The 11,585-nt window shown below is 40.5% G+C and overlaps 2 long non-coding RNA genes across 3 annotated transcripts; one reads left to right on the plus strand and one right to left on the minus strand.

The window, feature by feature from the left end:
• Positions 1-838: 838 nt before the first annotated feature.
• LOC131513701 (uncharacterized) lies at positions 839-5,916 on the minus strand. Its single transcript, XR_009262725.1, has 3 exons — positions 5,018-5,916; positions 3,581-3,734; positions 839-2,965 (listed from the first exon to the last, which is right to left on the minus strand). It is a non-coding gene; the product is annotated as an uncharacterized LOC131513701 (long non-coding RNA).
• Positions 4,525-11,244, plus strand: LOC131513702 (uncharacterized). Of its 2 annotated transcripts, XR_009262727.1 has the most exons (3): positions 4,525-4,774; positions 9,040-9,225; positions 11,110-11,244. It is a non-coding gene; the product is annotated as an uncharacterized LOC131513702 (long non-coding RNA). The 2 variants fall into 2 exon arrangements; XR_009262726.1 differs by lacking the exon at positions 9,040-9,225.
• Positions 11,245-11,585: the final 341 nt, after the last annotated feature.

Raw genomic sequence — 11,585 nt, forward strand, 5'->3', positions numbered from 1 at the left:
TGAACACATGAAATGTGAGATCATGACCTGAGCCAAAATCAAGAGTCCAACGTTTAATGGACTGAGCCGCTCAGGCATTCTGGGAGGAGGATATTTTAGAATAATGGCAACCGACTTTTGTTGGCCATTCCCTTTGTTTTCAACAGTGGGCACAAGCAAATGAATAGATGTATTTCTTCTGTCACCTTTACCCTAACTGAGCACTTGGAAGAGTGTATTTTAGAATAAGGATAGCTACCTTATTTTTAAAGATTTTGGAATGATTGGATGTTTGGGGATCATGTGATTCTGGAGGCATATGAATATATTGAGAGCTATTCACATCATGGGCACTGACTGGGGTGTATTTTCACTCAACATCCATTCAACAAATGCAAAAAAAAAAAAACCCACACACATAAAAAGAATCTCAATCACCTTTGGGCATCTTTTATGGAACTCTGGATAGAGGTTCTAAATATATTTTAAACTTTTTTTTTTTTACTGCCTCTGGATTCTGAAGGGAGTGTTCAAACACTTTTAGTGTGAGTGTTTGCCACTCATTTTTAAAGATTTTGGAATGATTGGATGTTTGGGGATCATGTGATTCTGGAGGCATATGAATATATCGAGAGCTGTTCACATCATGGGCACTGACTGGGGTGTATTTTCACTCAACATCCATTCAACAAATGCAAAAAAAAAAAAAACCACACACACAAAAAGAATCTCAATCACCTTTGGACATCTTTTATGGAACTCTGGATAGAGGTTCTAAATATATTTTAAACTTTTTTTTTTTTTTTTTTTTACTGCCTCTGGATTCTGAAGGGAGTGTTCAAACACTTTTAGTGTGAGTGTTTGCCACTCATTCATGGCCATTTTTCTTAATCCTCTTTTTATAGTTTGTATTGAAACAGTTCTCCAGCCTGTGTACATATTACACACTGCTAAGGACCAGAATCGGCAGGTCTTGGGAATAGGGATCGTCTTCATTTTGGGAGGTTTATTGCTATTCATGCTTGAAACTGTCAAAATAACAGTTTAAGGAATTCCAAAAAAAGAATGGACGAAAGCTAGGATGAAGTGCAATCTGAAGGCCGTATAATATTGAGATTTGGAAGGTATCATGGCGGTTAAGAAGCAGGGCTCTGGAGTCACAGCATTTGGCTTCCAATCCCTACTTCGCTTCTCTGTGTGCATCAATTTTCTTATACGTAAGATAGAGATGAAAATAATAACTGTCTTGTAGCTGTTAGAAAAATTAGATAAATTCATGCAAAGTAATAAAAATGGGCCTGAGGAAAATAATAATTCCTTAATTAACATGTTTATTATCAGCTTAAAGAGCTAGGTAAGAAATGAAATGTACTGTGTGATATTTTGTAAACGGATATCATTGAACAAGAAGATTAAAAGTACATTGAAGGCATATACATGAGAAGGTATAATAACAATTATAATAACCTATTTTAGATAATTGACCTCTAGTCACTTAAGAAATATTACTGAGTATTTACTATGGACCAGGCATTGTAAGCTATTGAAAGACATAGTCCCCATTTCCTGCCAAGTAGGCTATAGAGAAGGGAGAAGACAAACCCTAAGAACAATGCTGTGAGTAAATGCTTTGGCAGAGATGAGAGAGGAAGGGACCTTGCAGGCAATTTAGTGTGTGTTCCAGACTGTAAGGTAGAAAGGCAAGAAATGACAAAGAGGCTTCGCGGTCATATTAAGTAGTTTGGTTTTGAACCTTACTTGCGGGAAGCATTTGAAGAAAATTTCTTCGTTTCATGGTCTACCCTGGGGGAAAAGAATGGAGGAAGACACAGGCGAAGGCAGGGAAACCACTTAGTTTGGCATTTCAGGAATTCATAATCTGGGAAGGAGCCAATTGGTCTGAACTAAGAGTGGAGTTGAGACAATGAACCGGCAGAAGATTTGAGGACATTAAGATGGAAAAATATATGTAGAATGTTGTCACAATTGGGCTGAAAGCTTAGGGAAGAGGGAGAAGTACGGAATATACCCCTGAGTCACCTGATGTAGTTAACTGGATGGTCGACTATGTCACTAATCAAGAGGAAGATCATGGGAAGATTGGGTAGATTTGGGTAAGAAGCATACTGTTTCCGGATTTGCGTCAACTTAGATAAACTGATATGTAAGTTTCCGCAAAATTAGTTTAATTTACAGTAAAATATACTTGTTTGTTCCACAGAAGACAGGTCTGTAGTTGGGAGTTATCTCATAAGAATGGTAGTTGTAGCCACAAGAGCCGTATTTTCACCCAAAGGGAGTGGGTACAATGGGACAAAAACAAAGGCTGATGATGAAGTCCTGAGGAATGTCAACGTTGAACAGATCAAAATAGGAACCACCTGAGAATTGGCAAGAATGACAGCAGGAAATTTGAGATGAGGTGGTGTCGCTGATCCATGGCCTTTGTCATCAGCATCTGGAAAAGTCATTGACAATTTGGGTACGGAGTGTCTGAGGGGGTGGCAGAGGTGCGTGTGTCCACAGGGAAGCTATAGATTTAGATCTGAGCACATCTGCCTGCTAGAAGGAAAAGGCGACGTGAGAAGAGTGGACCACGTTTGCAGCCAAATGCAACAGGATCCAGAAAAGAGAGGTGCAGATGTAGGAAAGGAAAGCATGACGGTTCGGGACAGAGTTTGAGGTGTTCTTGACTGACATTCTCCATGAAACAGGAAACGGATGCTTCTCTCCGGGGGATGATGACGAAGGGGATGACGTAGAGGGTTTGAAAGGAGGGTTGACTGTAGTGGTGGTTGCGCAGATGAGGAAAAGGAGCCAAGGAGGAAAGGATCACCTGTCGCCGTCCCAAACCCAGATGGGATGGCTTTGTAACGGTGGCACGATCCTCAGGCTGGACTAGAATGCAGATTTCATTCGTAGGCTTGGAGGTCTAAGAAGGTCAATGAGGCAACACTATTTGCAAGCTGTGCGAGCCCTCGGTTACCTGTTGAATGGAACCGCTTTGAGTGGCAGAACCCATAGAACCCCCTACCCTGTGGTAGAGTAAACACCCAGGGATAAGTACTTGAGAATTTGGTCATTGCTCTTGTGGAGGGAACCACATGGCCCCCACAGAGTGTAGACACCTCTGAGTGATCTGCAGCTGGGTATATGTAGGCTACACCTTCCTAAGCCACATGACACACAAGCCTTTCTTGAGAAACATCAATTGACTGAAAGAGATTTCACTTTTGAGGTTAGCTAGAGATCATGATGTCTTACCCACAGTGAATGGTTTATAGGCATCATATTAACCCTTTAGGGACACTCAATCTAATAATATCTTTAAATTTGAAGATGAAGCCTTGTAAAGACGTCATAATCACTTATACACTTGTCCTGAGATAGAGAGAGATAGTTATATCTAGCTATCTCGCTATCTCTATCTATCTCAGGACAAGTGTATAAGTATATATATATATATATATATATCTCCAGAGAAGACTGGAGGTTCAGACAGACCAGGCAGTGTGCTTTGTGCTCTATGATGAAAGCATATTTCAGATTCATATTTTTGTCACATTTTCTTAAACACATTTATAAAATTGATTGCACTCACCATTTTTGTTTTTCAACAAAGGCAGCATCCTCCAGGGAGGCAAGAACAAAGTGCTAAAGGAACAGACGAATCCCAGGATAGAGTCCCAGTCTTATCATTTATTCATGTGTATTATCTAACCAGCCAGGTAACCCCTCAAACCTCAGGTTTCTTCCTTATTAAAAACAAACAAGCAAACAAACAAACAAACAAACAAACAAAGGGTTTAACTAGATACCATTACAGTTTCCAGTTCTAAAATCTTTTATAAGATACAAATTTTGCCTTGCCATGGTCAATTTGAAGCGTAGCAGTAAAAGTCCAACAACCAGGAACACCGGCAATCAGGGTAGGTAGCAGAGTGTGGCCATGTATTCTAGAAGGCTAATACACCAGAGTTTTACCCTGCAACAGCATAATCGCTCCTACCAGCATGTTCCATTAAAGCTTGACTTACTGCCAGGGGATTCACCTGCTGACACAGTAAAACTCCTAACTGGAAGCATTAACATTGCAATGTCAGATGGGGGAAAAATTGTTCATAAATTCCACAAACGTGCGCTGCTTTATTGGGGGTCCTGGTTGCAAGCTCATTATTTATGCTGCGAACGGCAACGCCATCAACATATCCCACTGGGAAATTAGTTTGCAATTTAGAATCGTTTCAAAGTACAAGTGATTCTCAAGTCATTTTCCGAGGTTAAATGAGAACTCTTATTGCTTTCTGTGGGCTCAGAGGGAATTTTTACTCTACGTGTTCCCTCCTCCCCCAGCTTCTGCTGTACTGTCTTGATTTTTCTTTCTTAAGTGTGCTTCGGAGCTAAATCTTTTTTTTTTTTTTTTCTTTTCCCAATTTTGAAAGCCAGTAAATGGAATGGTATCTGTTGCCTTTTCTCACATGCTGGGGCTGTGTTAAATACCTCACTTTTGATTACCGCTTTTATTTGTCCAAGACTCCTGAGAGATCTCCCCTTGCTCTCCAGACCGGATTGTTAGCTAACACAGGAGTGATTTGGGAAGACTGGGTGGCATCCAACCTAGGGTACAGTGAATCAAAGACATCGTCTCACTGTGTTCTGTCCTTTTTCCTTCAGAAGCCAGGTGTGGGGCCCAGACACGGGCAGATGGGCCGAAGGCAGCCGTGCGTCTATTCGCGGGAAGCACAGATTCAACTTCGCTTATGAGCCCAGAAGCAAGAGCAAATAAATGATGGAGGTAAAAAGGGTTTCACTGACCGTTTCCGCTTTCACATGTCCCCTCTGGTTGTTCGATTCTTTCCTTTAGAACTTCCGGAAGCATTTTTTAAAACTTGATTTCCCTGGTAAAAGGTGGGCCTGTAACCCTGCCCCCGGTCTTACCTCAACCTAGAAAAACTGGCCTCCAACCTCCTGATCCGAAATTTTGTAATCTGCTCTTATGCTTAGCGAATAAATAGCATTCTTTTAAGTGTCAGCTTACCCCTTTTTCATTCCCAGAAAGGAAAAAAAAATAATCCGTAGCGTGAAGATCTTGTAGGATATATATATATATTTCCTTTCCTCTGTTCTCAGCAAGTATCTGAAATGCCAAGGTCTGATATTATTAGGGATGATAAACCAAGATGAAGCAGAAAATAAACCAGAGTTGTTAAGCCACATCAAGTGGCCCTCCTCTCCCTCTGGCAAGAAGCACTAGAATTTATCTGAAACCAGGATTTCAACATCTCTCTAATGCATTGAGGGAGTGCTTCCATAGGCAACGATTGCAAAGTATACAAACCAAAGGAGATTAAGTGTTTAGTTTCAAAACACATGAACTCACTAGTTTAAACAGAGAAACTACACACAGAGTGCAAAGAAACAATGAAAGCGAGAGATCAACAGAGTAAATATCACCTAGAAATACTAACAGTCTTAAAGGTCAGAAATCCTTAGTCAAACTAGAAGAGCCATTCATTAAAAACAATCAGTTACAGGATAACCTGAGAACGTCACACTATGAATTCCCTTTAAAAGCAGAAGTTGTTCAGCTAAAAGCTATTAGCTGTGTGCCCTAGGGGTAACTAAATAGAGCAGGTAACAAACAGAAACTAAAACCCAAAGAAGAAGCCAGAAAATAGGTGCCCTGGAAACTGCTTAACGCAAAACTTCAAAAGCACGGGAGAAAGGCTTCTGTTGTGAGGATATCCATCCCGAGGCATCAGTGGGTAATGCATGGAAGAAAAAACAAATTCAGCATTCCTGAGCGAGTCTTCACGGTTGAAACCGGCTTTCAATGTTTTCCTTGATTACAGATCATTTGTCTTTTTCTATCACTATTTGAATGTGAAAATATTGCAAAAATAATCCCCTTTCAGGGCGCCTGGGTGGCTCAGTCCATTAAGGGTCTGACGCAAGATTTCCGCTCAGGTCACAATCTCCCGGTCCGTGAGTTCGAGCCCCACATGCGGCTCTGTGATGATATCACAAAGCCTGCTTGGGATTCTCTCTCCCTCTTTCTCTGCCCCCCCCCCCCCCCCCCCACTTGGACACATTCTCTCTCTCTCTCTCTCTCTCTCTCTCAAATTAAATAAACATTAAAAAATAATCTCATTTACCTTCAAGCTTTGGAAGAGGCAGATATTACATTGGTTTCGGGTGTGGGATTTTTGGTCTTTTTTTTTTTTTTTTTCAACGTTTTTAATTTATTTTTGGGACAGAGAGAGACAGAGCATGAACGGGGGAGGGGCAGAGAGAGAGGGAGACACAGAATCGGAAACAGGCTCCAGGCTCCGAGCCATCAGCCCAGAGCCTGACGCGGGGCTCGAACTCACGGAACGCGAGATCGTGACCTGGCTGAAGTCGGACGCTTAACCGACTGCGCCACCCAGGCGCCCCGAGATTTTTGGTCTTTTTTAATGTCACGTACACTTTATAATTTGTTAGCACCTATATTCAACTCACCTTGGCCTTTGCTTGGTGAAATAATGTTAGATATGATGGAAGCTTAACATCTTTGAACCCTTAGAACACTCAAGTGGATGGTATTTCCAAAGACATTACTCATGTCTCCAACATTTCTTTCTCCTAGACGTTCATATTACAATTTTGACTTTTAGGTAGCACGCTAATTATTTACCATGAAAGCCCCAAATCTTCTCACAGGTATGGAGACAGGCCAAACCCATTAAAACCTTCCAACCCTCAAGACAGTGTCTTATTATATTTTTTTTAGGTTTTATTTACTTATTTTGAGAGAGACGGAGACAGCACGAGTGGGGAAGGGCAGAGAGAGGGAGAGAGAGAGAATCCCAAGCAGACTCCATGCTGCCAGCTCAGAGCCTGATGTGGGGCTCAAACCCACGAAGCCGTGGGAACATGATCTGAGCTGAAACCAAGAGCTGGACGCTTACCCAATTGAGCCACCCAGGTGCCCCAACAGTGTCTTATTATTAAGGCAACTTCAGAGATTCCCACATGTTGAATGTTTCATGAAATCGTGAGTAGCTTATTAATTAGTGTCCTACGGTGTGGCCAAAAAAAAATGCAGTAGGACACGCATTTTCCATTTTCATATACGTTATTTGAGCAAGGGAAGGATTAATTCTTCAGAAAATGGATTCAACTTTTAGTGTCTCAAAGTTGTCACCTACTTTGACTCTGTAATGGAGCTTTCCTTGGAAGGTCAATCAGGAATTGCAAAAAATGGGAAGAAATATTTCTTTCTTCCTTTCCTCTCTCCCCAACATGTTGAGCTTTGATCAAGAGCCGTATTCTCAACCATGTGCCAAAGAGATATTTCTCTACCTAAAGTAGAATCCGAATGATTATATAACCAGATCCTTGAAAATAATTCCATGGAGGCAAAATCCACTGCAGGTCAATGTTCTCTAGATCACTAAAACCTAGTGTGATGGTACACTTGCAGGTGAACTTTTATTGAAACCAATAAAAACTCAATGACCATGGGGCAGCAAGAGAATCATTCTCACATCAGTGAGTTGGATGAGGGGCTGAAAATGCTGGTGAAAGTCAGGAATCCTCTTTTTTTTTTTTTTTTTTAACGTTTATTTAATTTGAGAGAGACCGAGGGGAGAGGCAGAAAGAGAGGGGACAGAGGATCCATAGCAGGCTTTGCACTAACAGTGGCAAACCCAATGTGAGGCGCGAGCTCACAAACCGTGAGATCATGACCTGAGCCAAAGTACGACACTCCATCGACTGAGCCAACCAGGACCCCCCCTCCCCCTTTCTCTTCTTTTTTCGAGTAAGTTTCATGCCCAACTCAGAGCCCAGCATGGGGCTTGAACTCATGACCCTGAGATCAACACCTGAGCTGAGATCAAGAGCTGAGGCCTAACTGACTGAGCCACGCAGGCGTTCCATGAATCCTCCTCTTTAAAAGGTAAATTTCTTCCTAATTCTAAACCTAAGTGTAAGCTGACCTTTTTTTTTTTTTTTTTATGTTCATTAGCATTAGTAAACCATCTCTTTAACAACTCAAGCATTTTGTTTCTGGTTATGAATATGTAATTTCTGGGGATTATTTATTTTCACATTAGACATAATCCTGCATTTTGAAAGTTTGCTTCGTCATCCTGAAATCTTTCACCAGTGGGAAAGGCAGAAAACATGGCATACACATCCTCTATCTGAAACATGAATTTCCATCGGCCGTGCCTTCATTCTCTGGCCAATCCTGTGGTCAGGCCTCTGGAGCACAGACATTGTACACAAACTGCCTGATTATGAGGTTCTCAACAATCAAAGTGATTTTTTTTTTTTTAAGGACCACATAATCGGTCTCAAAACCTGCTGTTCCAGCAGACATGCACATGGCCGTGGATCTGGACGGAACAATGAGGTTGTAACATCTTTAGTGCAAATTGTTGAAATAAGGAGTTGAGAAAACACAGAGCTACCCTTTCTTCATCTGGTGTTCACAAGTCTGTCCGTGTCAGCAACTCCATCTCAAGACGGTCAAAACGGAGCTCTTGAGTTGACCTCATTCCCTCCAAAGCTTGCTGCCCCTGCCACTCGGGGAGCAACATTTTTGTGAATTTTTAAAAGTCTTATTTCTGAGGGCAGAGAGTAGAGGAGAACATAAATGTACTGCTACGCTGATTAGTTTGGCTTTCTTTCTTCCTTTTTTAAGTCTCTTGGAAATATGGTGGCCCTCCCTCTATAGCTTTTTAAAGACCTCCTGTCTGCACGCCCTTGGAAAATGAAAAAGAAAAGAAAGAAAGAAAGAAAGAAAGAAAGAAAGAAAGAAAGAAAGAAAGAAAGAAGGAAAGAAAGAAAGAAAAGCCAAAGCAAAGTCTCTGTGGCACATGGCCAGATTTGGCTTTAAAAAGTTGCTAATTTTGGACTCACTTCTCTCCATTAGGGCAGGGTAAGAATTATGCACACAAGGCTGAGGCTTGTCTCTGCTTAGAAAACATCTGCATTCAATTAGAAATATGCCTGAGTGTCGTGTTAATTCTGCAGAACCAAACAAAGTCATTTTTGTTTAAACTCTTTCAGGACTATGAGGATGAGCGGTTACAGGAGAAAAAGGAAGAAATAATAAAAGGCAGTAAAACAAAAGTGCCGTGTGGCCCTGGAAGGAACTGAGGAGGCAAATAAGAAAATCCTTCTCCTTGAGAATATAGACCCTGCAATTTTCTTCCAGAATTCTCTCCCCTACCATTTCTCTCTCGGGGATTGGAGGTGGGAACAAGCCTACCCTGTCCTCTAAAAATGCCACTTTGAAAGCAACGGAACATTCTCCGGATTCCTCCAAAATGAATTTGACCGAATAGTTGATGTGTTTGGCAAATGAGCAGTAGCGTTTTATTTTTTAGTTTTGTGGAAAGCCAAACAAATCAAAATGGGCTACCATATTTGACGATTTCTATAGACACGCACATCTTGCGGTGAGAACACCTCACTTGTTTACGTCGGTAGCACCGATTCGCCTGGAATTTGAGTTTCTCTCTTTCACAGAAGTCTGTGGCTAACCATAGATCTAATTTTCACAGAGGTGCATTCGAACTGCATGTTGGTAAAAGCGATGGTCCCAAGAGAAGGGGGCTTCATTCATTTCCTTGAGCTTTAAAATTAGGTCTTACTTACCATCGGTCAGGTAGGGAAGGTAGAGGCAGACCCTATTTTTGTTTCATAGTATTGAGGGATAGGACTTAGTCCTCAATCTGCAGCACCACAGAGTTGCCCTCAGGTTCTTTCTGGCAGGTAAAAATGTTTAAGTCTCTGCCATTTAATCCTTATCAAAATGCAGGCTGTCAAGAGATGTTTGCGGATGTAGGCTCGATGGGCATGCTACATATTTATTCTTTCATGTATTTTGACTCTATCTTTGGATCAAACCAAAGAACTGGGCATGGAACCAAAATGTTTGGCACCATCTCTATTGGTTTTCACTGAACTGTCCAGTAACTTCATGCCAGTTGCCTGTATAGAAAACGCCGTAAGAAACTGTCCAATAAAATGTGCCGTTATACTCACTGTAGGATTATTTCTATTACGTTTTCCCATACTCGTGTATGAGAATCCATGAAAGAGATCTCTCAGATTTTTAGTTTGGGGTATTTTTTCCTTGAAATATGGTTTTCTCTGCTGTTTTTATTTGCAAGTCTTAGGAACACTGTGATTCTTGTAACTGAGATGAGTTCCCTTTTTGCTTTAACTGCTAAAAGCTTCGGGGCCAAATCTGTGACTTGCCTTTGGTAACTACAGTGTCCATTACATATATTTATACTTCTATATATCAAGGGGTTTATTCGAGTATAACCCATATATTCCCCCTTACTCTGTCTCTCTCAACCTTTGTTTTTTTTTTAATCTTTTTTTTTATATTTATTTTTGTAAACTCTGACAATTCCTTTATGAAATACGTCTGGGAGTTTATAAATGAGTAAATGAGTAAAGCTAAATGAAACCCTGAAACTGAAGAGCAGGACTATGTAACCTAATCCTTCCTTGTGGGTGCTTGCTATGTAATCGTTTCCTGAAAATATTTAATTTTTGTCTGATTTTTATGCCGTGCCATTTTTTATTTTGCATCCCAAATGTTTGAGAGAATAAGATGAAAAAGACCATTTTGAAGGCATAAAGAAACTCAGGTAGAACATCTGAAATGGTTACATAACTGACAAAGAGGACATAAAAGAATGGAAAAGAAATTAAGATTACTTGACTTTAAGGGGGGGAATGATCACAATGAAATTAAATAATAATATTCAAGATGTCAGCCATCTTGACAACTGTTTTCTATGTCTTTAGAAAGTAAAACTTATGTAAAAATAAGAAGAATTAAGCTTCAAAGTCTGAAATGAACATTGGGAAGGTGGTGCTGTGTGCTTAAATAATATTTTACTCAAGAATTTTATGCTGGAATTTAGCCATTACCTTCTGTCTTATCTCTATTTGCTCAAGTCATGCTGGTATTATCACCATATTTATAAGCACGAATGAAGTGTAAAACTCAAGCACCAGAAAGTTAAAACAGTCACATTATTCTGCTTGTTTTCAGATATGTGAAGATAGGACCATCTCTTGACTAGCGGTCCAAACTGATTTTTCTTTGTTTTTCAGGAACAAGAAGAAGATGGGGATGTAAGCTTTAGCCTAAATAGAAAAAGAAGAAGAGAAAGAAGAACGAGGAGGAGGAGGGGGAGGAGAAGGAGAAGGGGAATTGTAAAGATTAAATGTAAAGCTCGTGTTTTTGTATCTGCTTTATTGTGCATATCCTGTCTTTAGATTTTAGAGTTGCAAAGAGATATCTTTATATTAATACATATGTATTAATTTATTTAAAAATAGTAATAAAGGCAGAGATGAAACCAAAGGTCAGGTCCATATTGTCAAACTCCTCTGGGACTCCCCTACACGGGGTATATTTTCATCCAATGGCACAAGACAGAGAGCCCAAGTGGCAGTTGGCCAAGCCTACATAGATGACCAAAAATGCCAGAAGCCAAAGGTTCCCTCCATTTTGTCCAGTCACAAAGGACTGTTCTATTTCCCACCAAAAATTCCGTCTGTCTTCCTACTGTCTCTCAATATTTTAT

The sequence above is a fragment of the Neofelis nebulosa genome, chromosome 6 (assembly GCF_028018385.1).
Source record: "Neofelis nebulosa isolate mNeoNeb1 chromosome 6, mNeoNeb1.pri, whole genome shotgun sequence".
NCBI classification, from domain to species: Eukaryota; Metazoa; Chordata; class Mammalia; order Carnivora; family Felidae; genus Neofelis; species Neofelis nebulosa.